General features: G+C 47.1%; 1 protein-coding gene across 2 annotated transcripts in view; it reads left to right on the top strand.

The window, feature by feature from the left end:
- The first annotated feature begins 9,324 nt into the window (after positions 1 to 9,324).
- LOC129724791 (band 7 protein AGAP004871) overlaps positions 9,325 to 12,617 on the top strand; it is a 281,087-nt gene continuing 277,794 nt past the window's right edge. The window contains exon 1 of one of the 2 annotated variants that reach the window (XM_055679956.1): positions 9,325 to 9,694. The gene's annotated coding sequence lies outside the window, so the exon portion shown is untranslated. Of the gene's footprint in view, positions 9,695 to 10,022; positions 10,160 to 12,617 lie in introns of those variants that run through there. The other variant, XM_055679957.1, reaches the window with a different exon arrangement.

The following is a 12,617-nucleotide window of genomic DNA, read 5'->3' as shown; positions in this document are numbered from 1 at the left end:
AGCTGGCTTAAAGTCTAAATAAGCGCCTATATGACAATTCCATGGCTAAAATTGTTCATTCTGTCTTTCTGAAAAAGCGCTTTTCCAGCTTTATTACAGACTACGATAAATATAATTCAAAATATATATTCGTCTTAATAAGACAATTTTTTAATGTTCAGGCGATTCGAACACATCTGAATCTTTCGATTTTTTGCACTTTTGAGTGTATTTTTCATCGTTTCTTGAAAACATTTTGGATAAAAAGCTGAAGTGGACTGCTTACGCTATTAAGAAGGCAACTTCAGCAATCTGGGCTTGCAGTTCGGTAAGACTTGGGGGTTGAACTTACAATTAGCATACAGTCTTACATCACCATTGCTCGGTCACGTATAACCTACGCAGCCACATTTGCGGTAAAAAAAATGGACAAAAATTGCCGATTTTTCATGGGTTTACCTTCAATCCCAACGACGAAACTACTTATGCGTCATCAATCATAGTAACCCATAAGTTAGCAAAAAAAAATTTGACAGCTCTATCAGTCAAACTTTAACTGTGATGGCGAAAAAAGTGAAGCTACTCCGTTCAGAAGTGTGCGCGTTCAAAGAACGATACCCCGCCGCGTCAAAAACGGACATCGTGCGGCACTTTGTGGACGCCGGGTATGCCCGTTCCGGTATCTACAACATCTTTACACTATTGGACAACGATCAGAGCATCGAAAGAGATCCCGGTTCCGGACGGCCAACGACCCTGAGCGACAAAAAACTTCAAAGAATGCTGAAAAGGAAGACCAAGGGAAAAGTGGCTAACTCGCTGCGTGCACTTGGCCGGGAGGTTGGTGCATGCGGTAAACCAGTGAAAAAGTATCTGGAGAACATGGACATACATGTCAGGAAGCGACAGTCCTGTCCACTGGTCTCGGAGCTACAGGCAATGACGCAGCGGCAGCGGTTGAATAAGATGGTCAAGTCCCGGCGAATCGCGACGTGGCAGTGGTGATGGACAACGAGATTTATCTCACCCTGGATGGCAACGATTAGCAGGGCACTTCGTATTTTAACTCCCCCACAAAGGAAGAGAACACCGAGGTGAAGTTTATTTCACAGGCAAAGTTCCCCAATAAGGTGCGGCTTTGGCTGACAATCAGCGAGAAAGGGATGTCAAATTTGCTCTTCTTTGGCTCCGGGCTGGCCGTGAACGGGGAATTTTTTTGTACGAAGTGCCTGCCAGAAGTTGCGTAGTTCATCAAGAAATACCATAAGGGCGAAGACACTGGTGTTCTGGCTAGATTTGGCGTCGGCCTACTCGAACAATCGAAGCAATCGTTGGAGTAGATGGAGCGGCTGAATATCGATGTGGTACCAAAGTCGGCAAATCCGCCCACCGCCCCCAGCTGCATCCCATCGAGAATTTCTGGGCAACCTTAATACGCAAGATCTATTTCAACAATTTTGTCGCGAAAACGGAGGCGGAATTAATAAAAAAACGAAGAAAGAGCTTTAAAATATGCCTACACGCATGTTTTCGGTCACCATGGCGAATGTTTCGGTTAACTACCGAAAGGCCGCTCGCAAGGGCGTAGAATTTTTTTGCAAATAAGATAATATGATTACCATTAATGGTAAATTTATCCAACTAAATTATCTGTCTTAGTTTTTTTTCATCACCGTATTAAAAAAGTCCATTTTTTTACCGCAAACGTTAGTATGGTGGCTTAAGATAAAAGAAACGTCAGCTCAAGCAGAACTTCACAAAGTTCAACGACTGGCCTTCCTTTCAGTCACCAGTGACCTGCGTACAACGCCGACTACAGCCATGGAAGCCATGCTCTGCTTACTGCCTCTACATCTGCATGTGAAGAAGGAGGCACAGCTTGATGCACTGAGGCTACGAAGAAACACAACGATGCTTGTCACCTAACGGGCCACCTAAGCACCCTGCTTTTACCCATGCTGAGCAACCTAAGCTGAACAGCTGAAGCCCTTGGTCTCTCCGGGACCGCCGTTAGGCTTTACTTCAGGGAGAGGGCCCGTCGTGCTTTTCGCACTTACCTCTATGGGTAGCAGAGCAGCCTATACAGGCCAGTTAGTTAACCGTTAACTAACTGGGGTACGTCGATGGTTTCCCGTCGATTGGTGCCCTGCAAAATACTAACGATCTGTGATGCTGCCGTGATGACCGCATCCCAGATTTCCCTATTTTCGCACATCCTGCGCACTATATTCTCTGGCGTGGTGTCCATCCCACTTATTGCCAGCATTTCGTACCGTACCCGCTCGAAGCGCGAACATGTGAAGAACACATGCTCTGCGCTTTCTGCCGCACCCGTACAAGCGGGGCACATAGGGGACTCGGCGTACCCGAACCTATGCAGGTACTGCCTAAAGCAGCCATGGCCTGACAGGATCTGTGTCAGATGGAAGGTTACTTCCCCATGGCGCCTATTAATCCAGCCTGCTAACTCTGGAATGAGTCGGTGTGTCCATCTACCTTTTGTAGTGTTGGACCACTCCCGCTGCCACCTGGCCATTGAGGATGACCGTATGGTGTTGCGAATACCCCTCGTGTCGCGTTGGTCGAAGCACTCTACATCCTCTTTGACGATGATGCTGATGGGCATCATTCTAGCCAGGACGCAAACCGCCTCGTACGACACTGTTCGGTATGCGCACGCGACCCTTAGGCACATTAGCCTGTACGTACTCTCGAGTTTGCCGCGATCGCACGAGGTACTCAATACCTTGGACCACACTGGTCCTCCATACCTGAGTATGGACGTGGTCACGCTAGCAAGGACTTTGCGCCTGCTGTACGAACCGCCGAGCTGTTTGCCATCATACGAGATAGCACTGCCACAGCCATGGAAGCTTTCTTGCAGGTATAATCGACGTGGCTCCCGAACGTGGGCTTGTCCTCGATCATAACCCCCAGAAGCTTCAACGAGCGTTTTGAGGCGATAGTGCATGTACCGGCACTAATCGATGCCTCCTGCTCAGACTTTCTGTTATTTACAACAATAACTTCAGTCTTATGGTGCGCTAGCTCCAGTTTCCTGGAGTGCATCTAGTCTTCCACTACGCGTATTGATAGCGCGGCCTTTAACTCTACCTCTCTAATAGACTCGCCATAGACCTCAAGAGTTATGTCGTCGGCGAAGCCCACGATCACCACCCCTGGAGGAAGTTTTAGTTTTAACACGCCGTCATACATAGCGTTCCACAGTACCGGACCCAGAATGGAACCTTGCGGTACACCTGCGGTAACCGGAACGCTTTTCTAACCCACGTTTGTGTTATACACTAGCACTCGATTCTGAAAGTAGTTGCCCAGAATCTTGTACAGCGGCGTCGGCACTCTGAGACTCTGTAGCGCTAAGGCTATGGAGTCCCAGCTGGCACTGTTAAACGCGTTCTTCACGTCAAGCGTGACGATCGCGCAGTAACGAATGCCCCTCCTCTTGCGTTGGATTGCAACCTCAGCCGTTCTGGTGACGGAGAGAATTGCATCCACCGTGGACCTACCTTTTCGAAAACCGAACTGGTTGCTTGATAGACCGTTCTCACTTTCTGTATATTTCACCAGTCTATTGAGGATTACCCTCTCAAGCACCTTGCCCGCCGTGTCCAGCAGGCAGATTGGTCTGTATGCTGATGGGTCACCTGGTGGTTTCCCAACCTTCGGCAACAGCACCAGCCTCTGGCTCTTCCACACGTCCGGGAAGAGGCATTCGTCAAGGCATTTCTGCATGACCGCCCTGAACAACCCGGGGGCTTCCTTGATGGCCGTCTTGATGGCCAAGTTCGGGATTCCGTCTGGTCCCGGAGCCTTGCCTACCTTCAGGGAGTTTGCGATCTCGATCAATTCATCTTCCGTCACCCTTACCGCATCGTCAGCCTCTGCACGGCTGCCGTCACTCACGGTAGGTGGTGACTCGTCAGCCGGAGGCCAGGGAGTTGGTTCGTGGCTTGGGAAGAGGCCCTGAATGATCGTTTCTAGCATCGCTGGTGATTGTTCGACCGGGGCTAGCGCACCTCTAGTCTTGGTCATAACGATCCTGTAGGCGTCACCCCACGGGTTCGAATTGGCACTGGCGCAGAGTCGTTCTAAACTGGCTCGTTTGCTGGCTCTGATTGCGCTCTTAAACGTTGCCTTAGCGGATCTGAATGCGACACCGCGTTCCGCTCTTTGCTCGTCGGAACGTGCGCGTTGCATCCTCCGTCTTGCACGGAGGCATGCATTGCGCAGGCCTGCTATCGTATCGCTCCACCAGTATGTCGGTGGCCTACCCTTTCTAGGCGGACGAGACCTAGGCATCGTGGCGTCGCACGCCCATGACAGCATCGAATTTAGATGGTCCACATCCGGGAGCAGTTCACCCCCTTCGTGCTTCCATCTAATTGTCTGCCCAAAAACATCTGCATCGAAATGCAATGTTTTCCAGTCGTAGAAGGATGGAATATTGGCCCTACTCGCTGCTTGCTTCCGCACGCCTACCTCATAGCGGATCGATTGGTGATCGCTATTCGTGTAGCTGTCGTCTACCCTCCAGTTCGTGATCAGTCCCGGGCTGCAGAACGTCACATCGATAATCGATTCGGCACCGTTTCTACTGTAGGTGCATTTTGTACCAACGTTAGCCAAGTCTAAGTTGAGCTTTGCCAAAGCTTCCAACAAGACCTGGCCCCTCTGGTTTGTACAGCGACTTCCCCACTCGACAGCCCAAGCGTTGAAGTCACCCGCAACCACCAACGGCCATAGGCCCGTCAGTTCCACGGTTGCTTGATCGACCATCTTCGCGAACGTTTCGGTAGACCAACTTGGCGGAGCATAGCAACTGCAGTAGAATACTCCATCCACTTTGGCTATAACGTACCCCTCTCTGGAGGTCGACACAATCTCCTGAACCGGGGACCTGCCTGTCGTGCAAATGGCCGTCTTCCCAGACTTGTCCGATACCCAGTTACCGTTTCCGGTTGGGATGCGGTATGGGTCCGAGACGACGGCCACGTCCGACAACGACTCAGCAGCCGCTTGGTGTAGCAACTGCTGCGCCGCATAGCAGTGGTTCAGGTTTAACTGTATCACCCTCAGGCCTGCGGCTTAGTAGCCGGCCGTGCAGCCGGACACATGGGGCCTCCCATGGCATGTTTGGCGTCCCGTTTACCGGTGCATACCAGACACTTGGGAGGTGCACCGCAGTCCCGTGCCTTGTGGCCTGCGCCACCGCAGCGGCGGCATAAATTGGACCTGTCGGGCCCTTTGTACGACCAGGATTTATGCCCCCGCTCAAAGCACCTGAAGCAAACGTCAGGCTGTTGGAAGGTGCCCAGAGGGCAGACCGACCAACCCACCTTCAACGTGGCCTTCTTCAGGGCCTTGTTACCCTCCGCTAGTGGAAGCTTTATGGTAGCAACCTGGGTGCCGGCCGGGCCCCTGCGGAGACGAACTGCCTCTGCGGTCACTACCACTCCACACTCTCGTTCGAAGGCTTGTGCTATGTCGCACCCTTCGGTGATCTCGTCCAGGTTTTTAAGCTGGAGAGTCACTTCAGGAGTGAGGGCTCGGATTTGAACCTCCTCGCCTAGCACTTCCTGGGCCGTCTTTTTATAGGCACTGCCCTTGCCCTTCGCCTCTTTGCGGAGTTCGAGGATCATCTCGCCGGTGCGTGACCGACGAATTGACCTGACGTCCGTGCCGAGGTCTTTGAGCTTGGGTTCGCCTCTCATGGCCTTCAAGACTTCGGCGTACTTAGACGCATCGGTCTTGAAAATGAGCGCGTCACCCTTGTTCCGCCTACTCGCCCCTTGCGGCTTCTTATTGCGGTCGCCGCGCTTCGCGCGTCGTTCCCGCTTCTGCCGCTTCTTATTCACCACGGTGGTCCAATCCGTGGCTTCGCCGTTTGCCGGTTCGCCGTTTGCCGGTTCGCCGTTTGCCGGTTCGCCGTTTGCCGGTTCGCCGTTTGCCGGTTCTTTGCTCAGCTGGACCGACGAGCCAGCTTCCTGGCTGTCACCGAACAACCGCCTTCGTTGCGTCCTGGGGGCCGTTTCCCCCTGAGAGCCCCTCGCACGTTTGCCAGTCGGTTCAGTTGAACAGACTTCGGCAAACGATGCTGCAGCTGTTTGTGTGTATTTAGACACAGCTGCAGCACTCCCTTTTTTAGGCTGGTTGAGCCTCGCCTCTAGCGCGAGTGCCTTGCTTTTGGCATCGTTAGCCCGTTTAAGGGCTTGCGAAAGCTCGGACTTCGCGCTGCAAACGTTCATACGTAACAACAGAAGACATTGTTTCAGGTCTTTTGATATGTTGCTACGTTCGTCCGTGAACTTGAGTATTTCATCAAGTTGTACGGACACCGCCTCCACGCTCGGGAACTTGTTCATGTGGCTTTCTACCGCAGAGAGTAGCATAGCCCCAGATATCTGTTCCCGACCTAAGCACCCTGAATGAGTTCAAGCTAACACCTTTAGTAACAAAAGTCTCAGACTGAATGGAAGCAAAACCCAACATGGACGTTCCATACAGGGTGATTGACACAGATCGTTCGGTGTGGTACAATGGAGGGCCGAGTCGCTCATCGGGCAACATCCGATTTTACACGGATGGCTCAAAAATCGGACCCCAGACTGGATCAGGGATCTGCGGACCAGGTATAAAGTCCACTATCTCTTTGGGAAAGTGGACTACTGTCTTTCAAGCAGAGGTGTACGCAATATTTATATCTGTGCTACGATATGTCTGAAATCTTTTCAGACAATCAGACCGCTTGGCTGGCATCAAAGTCTGGGAGTGCATTGCAACACTCAGGGAACTTTCCGCTTCAACAAAGTTATGCTACGTTGGGTACCCGGACATTGTGGAACTTGAAGATCTGCTCAGCAATTCATTGGACCGCAACCGTTTCTGGCTACCTCCATATCAGTCATTAAGGGCTAATTAAGTACACGGGAAAAGCTAGAAATAGCATCTCATTGGCAACGTGCGCAGGGTTGTAGACAAGCTAAACAGTTTATCTACCACCTTGCAGTTACCAAAAGGCTACTTTGTTTAACTCGTAGTGAACTACGCATCATCACGGGACTTCTCACCGGACACTGTCCCGCTCTCTCTCATTTAAAGAAAATTGGCAAAGTCCCAACCGACAATTGCCGCTTCTGCAACGCTACACTACACCTGAGAGCTCAGCGCATTTGCTCTGCTTTTGCGGAGCTCTTGCTTCATCGAGGTTCAAATTCTTTGGAAGTTACCCCTCAACTCGATACCAGGTATGGAGCACCAATCCCAAAACGGTCACTGGTTTCATCGACCATGTTGTTCCGAATTGGGACACAGGCTTACAACCAACTAGCTCAAATTCATCAATGAGTTCGACCATCCTGTAATCTGTGTAAAGCAATCGGGGCCAGCCACATAAGGCAATCATTCCTGCAGTGGCACTTCTTCCCAATGCCCTTCAGGCATACAAAAAAAAAAAACAAACAGAATAAAATAACTGCGTATTTAAATGCGGAATTCTCCGCCTCCCTAAAAACTGTTAAAACATTTTAATAATTGAATGATTAGAATAGCAGTTTCAATATTTTTTGAAGTCAAATTACACGATTTAATTTTGGTTTCACGGTGTTTAAAAGGTTTTTGAAGAAGATGTAAATTATTTTTTCTCTATATTGAGTACAGTTAGAGTAGAGCAGCACAAAAGTTCCAACAAATTTTTGTAAATTAGTTTGAATATTTTGTTTCCTCTGAATTATACGGGTCTATCGCTGCCGATTTTTTATATATAGTCAACAATTTTAGTGCACTGAATTCTTAGCATTTTCATCGAAATTGTATGCTTTAATTACGAACGAGTGAGAGTAGGGTATTCTCATATTTTGGATCGGAATAGAGACTGGTATTGCGTTTTACTATTGGAGGAGAGCGAGATACTATTTCTCGGAGGTACAAGAGAAGATTTCAATTGATGACTGTCCAGCTTGATTTTTTATATTTTCGCAATTTTTTTAAAGCCATGTACAATCCAACTGCTCAAGGATTTTTTTATTCTCATAACAATTTCTTTTATTGGGTTCTTCATTATGGAGAGAACGGTACAGGTCAATCACAAACTTCCAAACGTTGAATGGATGTTCTTGTGATTGAATAAGATTATTGCAACCGATAATCGCAGAACCACATCGGAAAAAATACAGATATGTTAAAACCGTGGCTAATTACTGCGGGTATGTCCTACGTATAGTTGAATGAGCACGGCTTTCTTGAAATATTGATCATCGCTGAACTAATTTAAGGTTAAAATTCAAAAAAAAAAATTTGACTATGAACATATCAAATATATGTATTTAAAACTATTATAATTAGCAGTATTCAAACCTTATATATTTCAATCAAATTGGAATCACAACAAACCATCCAAACCGAAGCTTGTACAGTAGTCTTCCAGCCTCCGTATATGTACATCTTTATTCCCGGTAGATGCCAATCAAAAGTTTCAATTTGCAACGTTTACATGCTTAATGGTCCTGCTGATACGTTTCTGTATGTGAGTGTGTGAATCAATTGAGCGATTCGAAAGTCATCGCACGTATCTGACCTCGAATGCTTACGAAGCGTGCTATCGTGAGTTTGTCCTACCATTTGTCAAATCATTAAAAATATCGAGAAAAATCACTACGTCACGCCCGGGAACCGGGCCGAGCCGCACCCCAGTCTGGAGCGCGGGTGCCGAGTTGCAAAGATAGTTTTTCATTTTTTTGTACCCTCAACCTTTTCACCGCGTGCCGTCGTCATCCGTCATCATGTTGTGCATCTTGCATTCGAAGTTTAGTGAAAAAATGATTTATGTATCATTGCACTGTATGTGTACGTAGCGGCAGTACTGTCGTTCGAAGAAGCTGGCATGTTTTCCCATCCTTGCTGCTATTCGTTTGCCGGTGGCTTTCCTTGGTGCAGCTGCAGTTCCGACTTCAAAAGAGCTCACCGCTTTCTCACTTCCTCCTCTATAGATTTGCGGTGTATCGCATACAAAACGGATGTCATAGGCTTGTGTCTTCGGTCACAGGATTGGAAATAAGGCTGCACGAAACAAATGCTTAGCCTACATAATAATTTTCTCGAATGTAGGTTGTTTTCACTTATATTGAAAAAACTACCATGCGTAGCCATTAAACCGCTTGCTGCTGGAGGCGCTCGTTCTAAGGTTGCAAATTGTGCCCCAAAAACGAACGTCACATTCTCGCACAGTGCCACTGACTGAGTTGATTCTCCGTTATGTAGGCGATAAACGTTGTTGAGCTGGTGCATAGCAGCACCGCTTTGTTCGGAGCAGCATCGGACAGCTGGCGGTTGCACCTTCTGCACGCTGCGATTGACTGCGGCAGCACTTCGGCAAATTGAAATGGCTTCTCAGTAGCGATTTTGGGCTGTTTGCATTCACTGGTACCTGTGTGGTGGCAGCCATAAGTGAGGGGTCAATCGTATCTCGAGTGTGGCTATTTCGGACTAATCTGCCCTCTTGTACTTCTTTGCCGAATCGTAAATCAGTGAGAAGTGAAAAGTTCAAAAAGTACTTTCCATTTGCGTACAGCTCGTCGTTTTGCAACCCCATCGGGAAGGGGTTGACGTTGCCGCGGGTTGCACGTGGTGTGGCGTGGTGCAGTTAAGCAGTGGAAGGATCCCTTTTAACCGGTGCCAAATTAACCGGAGTGTGGCGGGGGTGAGTCGGTTTTGAATCGGGCTTTTGTTGAAGGGTGGTAAAGTGAGCGCTGTGCTTTCTGTTTCTCGTTCGTGCTAAGTGATTGTAAATGTGGCCCATTGAAAGCAAACACGTGTTCGTGATAAACAACCGTTTTTTTGCTGTTTCACCCCAGAAGTAACAGTGCGCTTAGCGTTCACAGCCAAGTTTAGACTTGTTGATCGCAAATTTTGCTGCGATTTGAAAAAGTATAGTCGCTCGATGCTATGAGAGAGTAGCTTGGCTTGGCTTGGCTATATTCACTAGAAAATTGAGTTGCTGTCATAAATTCTGGTTATAGGATAATGCTTCAGCATCGAGTGAAAAATAAAAGACAATAATGAGATTAACATGTTCCCTGGATTTATTGACAATATCAACTATAAGTGAATAAGTGATGTGTACTTTATATATTATCTCTGGAACATGTATTAATTATTTTAACAGGTAAATCTGGAAACTTCGAAATCTGAGTTGTGTTATATGCAAAACTCAAAAATATGTTTGAAGTAGCACTACGTATTTTAGAAAGAGAACGAAATTTGTTCCTTTTAAAAAGCTTACAAGTCGGTTTAAAATTATACACGCAGCAGCAAATATTTCGATTTGCCGGTTAAGGGCTTTGCCCTTCTCCCCAGCGATGAAGCATTGCCTTATTTTGGCAACAAAACAAGCAAGCATTTTGTGTTGGGTTCTTATAATCAAAATCAGCCACGGCCGTTTAATTTACAACTGTGAAAACAGCTTTTACAGTGCACAGCAGTGGTCCAGAATGTCGATTTAGCGGTATTCAATTTCCTGTGCAAAAACACGGCTCTTGTTAGATTTGCAGCAGATATTTTTGAAGATATTTTGTGTTTGGAAAGGCGCTTCTTTTAGAAAACAAGAATTAAAATGCCTCTACTTTTATCAAAAATAGTGAACTAACTCTTTTGCAGAAAAAGATACAACTCTGATTAGTTCAGAAAAGTTATAGATCTACATATATTGAACAACTTTTCCGAAGGAAGCTAATCCTTATCTTGCATACTTTTCACGGTATGATGAATTTAAAATCGTAGGTTAGGGTGTCGCTGAAAAATTAAGTTTTTTTCAATGTAACCTTTTTATTATTGATTTCATAAAAACGTATTTTTCTTTTTAGAACACACCCTTTTAAAATGTTTGCATCTGGTAAAATAACAGACGCAGACTAAAACTATTGATTGCGTTCTAGATCACTGTGACTTGGGGCCTCAGACTGTGGAACGGGATGCGGGAGAGAATGTTGTACACGGTATTGAGAAGCGTTATGCCCCGATAACTACTACAGTCCACGTGGTAGCCTTTTCTGTAGATGAGACTCTCCAACCAGTTCCAGGGCAATCCTTTATTGGGCCACACTTTCAGGATTATCCGATAGATGGCACGATACCGCATTTGCCTCCGACTTCGAAAAAGTTTGGTGAGAATGCCGTCCTTCCAGCTGCCTTGCAGCTTCTCAGCTCTTCCACTTCTTTTTTATCTTTTCCATGGATGGTGGATCCACAACTTGTCCATCATTCTCAATATCCATTCTGCTCCTTTCGACGTCTTTGTCTTTCTCACCGTTCAATAGTATACTAAAATGTTTTTTCCAGCGCCTGGCCACCTCTTTTTTTTAAAGGATTTAGTTGCCGCAGCTGTACCCACCACTTCTCGCGCTATGATGCTGATCGTGCTGTGGATTGACTTCACTGTTCGTCCAGGTTCCCTCCAACATGCTCATCGATCCGCTTCTCAACTTTTCGCTGAATGTTTAATCGTATCTTTCTCGTTGTCCTCGATTTCAATATGTGAACCGCGTCAATGTTTGGTCCTCTGAACGGTGTCTCGTATGTAACGTCTGAAAAATACCAACCACCGATCTGAGAGCAGGCTTCCCTATTTAGGGCCATAACTCTGCAGTGAAATTGATAAACCTCAGGCCATTATCGTTCGTAGGAGAGAGTAAACTTTCCCTATCAATTACGATCCGATGACGATCTTGATGTCATGTCCACTGGACACTTACTGTGCGTCTTTTCAAGAACTTCATAGAACTCTTCTTTCTCGACATTGGGTTTATCATTGGCTGAGACTGTAATTGAAGAACTCGCCCTCAATTCTCATCCCACATATACGGTCATGGTTGGTCTCAATCCATTGCAACGCTTGATCTGTTTCTCAATTAGCACGAAACTGTCTCTTCTTTCTACTTTCACGTCGCCACTGTAGCCAGGATACCTGCACGTGCCGGTTCGAGTAGAGTCCTTTCATTCCAAGTACCAAGTTTCCAATAATCGTTGTCCTTTTCCGTTCGCCTAGGTCCATGCCAATTATTCTGTTCTGTATTAGAATCTGCATTGTTCATAGTAATTCATATTCGGTATGCTACTGCCCTGTACGGGTCAGACGCTGTTGTACGCCGCTCCTAACATGGGGAAACAGTTGCTGATGACCCCCGTTCCTTCCCAGTAAGAATACTGCAAAAGTTTCCACCCGGGGTTAGTTACCCAATCTCCGCTAAGGTTACTCTTATCCCGGTCAGCACCTCGTGGAGGTTGTGATTGGAGTTGCTGAACAGAGGTGTATGAACACATTAGGGTCTAAAATGACTCGCGTCCAGCCAGTCACCAACCATCTTAACCATTAAATAACAGTGGTTTTTGTAATTCTTAGAGCATTATAAAATTCTAAATTGTGACCATAACTAGTAAGTTGTCGCCATGTTGCTCGGTTTTGGGCTGTGTTTCGCTAGTTCCCTAGGCGTTTTATCACCCGCAAGTCTCTTTTGATCTGGTCGAGCTATCGTGCACGCGGCGCTCCTCTATTTCTGGTGCCGGCAGGGTTGCTGAGAGGAAGTGATTTCACAGGGTTGTCGTCCGGCATCCTTGCGACGTAACCG

This window comes from Wyeomyia smithii, chromosome 2, assembly GCF_029784165.1.
Source record: "Wyeomyia smithii strain HCP4-BCI-WySm-NY-G18 chromosome 2, ASM2978416v1, whole genome shotgun sequence".
NCBI classification, from domain to species: Eukaryota; Metazoa; Arthropoda; class Insecta; order Diptera; family Culicidae; genus Wyeomyia; species Wyeomyia smithii.
The sequence above is the reverse complement of the archived record's forward strand: the minus strand, read 5'-3'. Positions and strand labels throughout refer to the sequence as shown.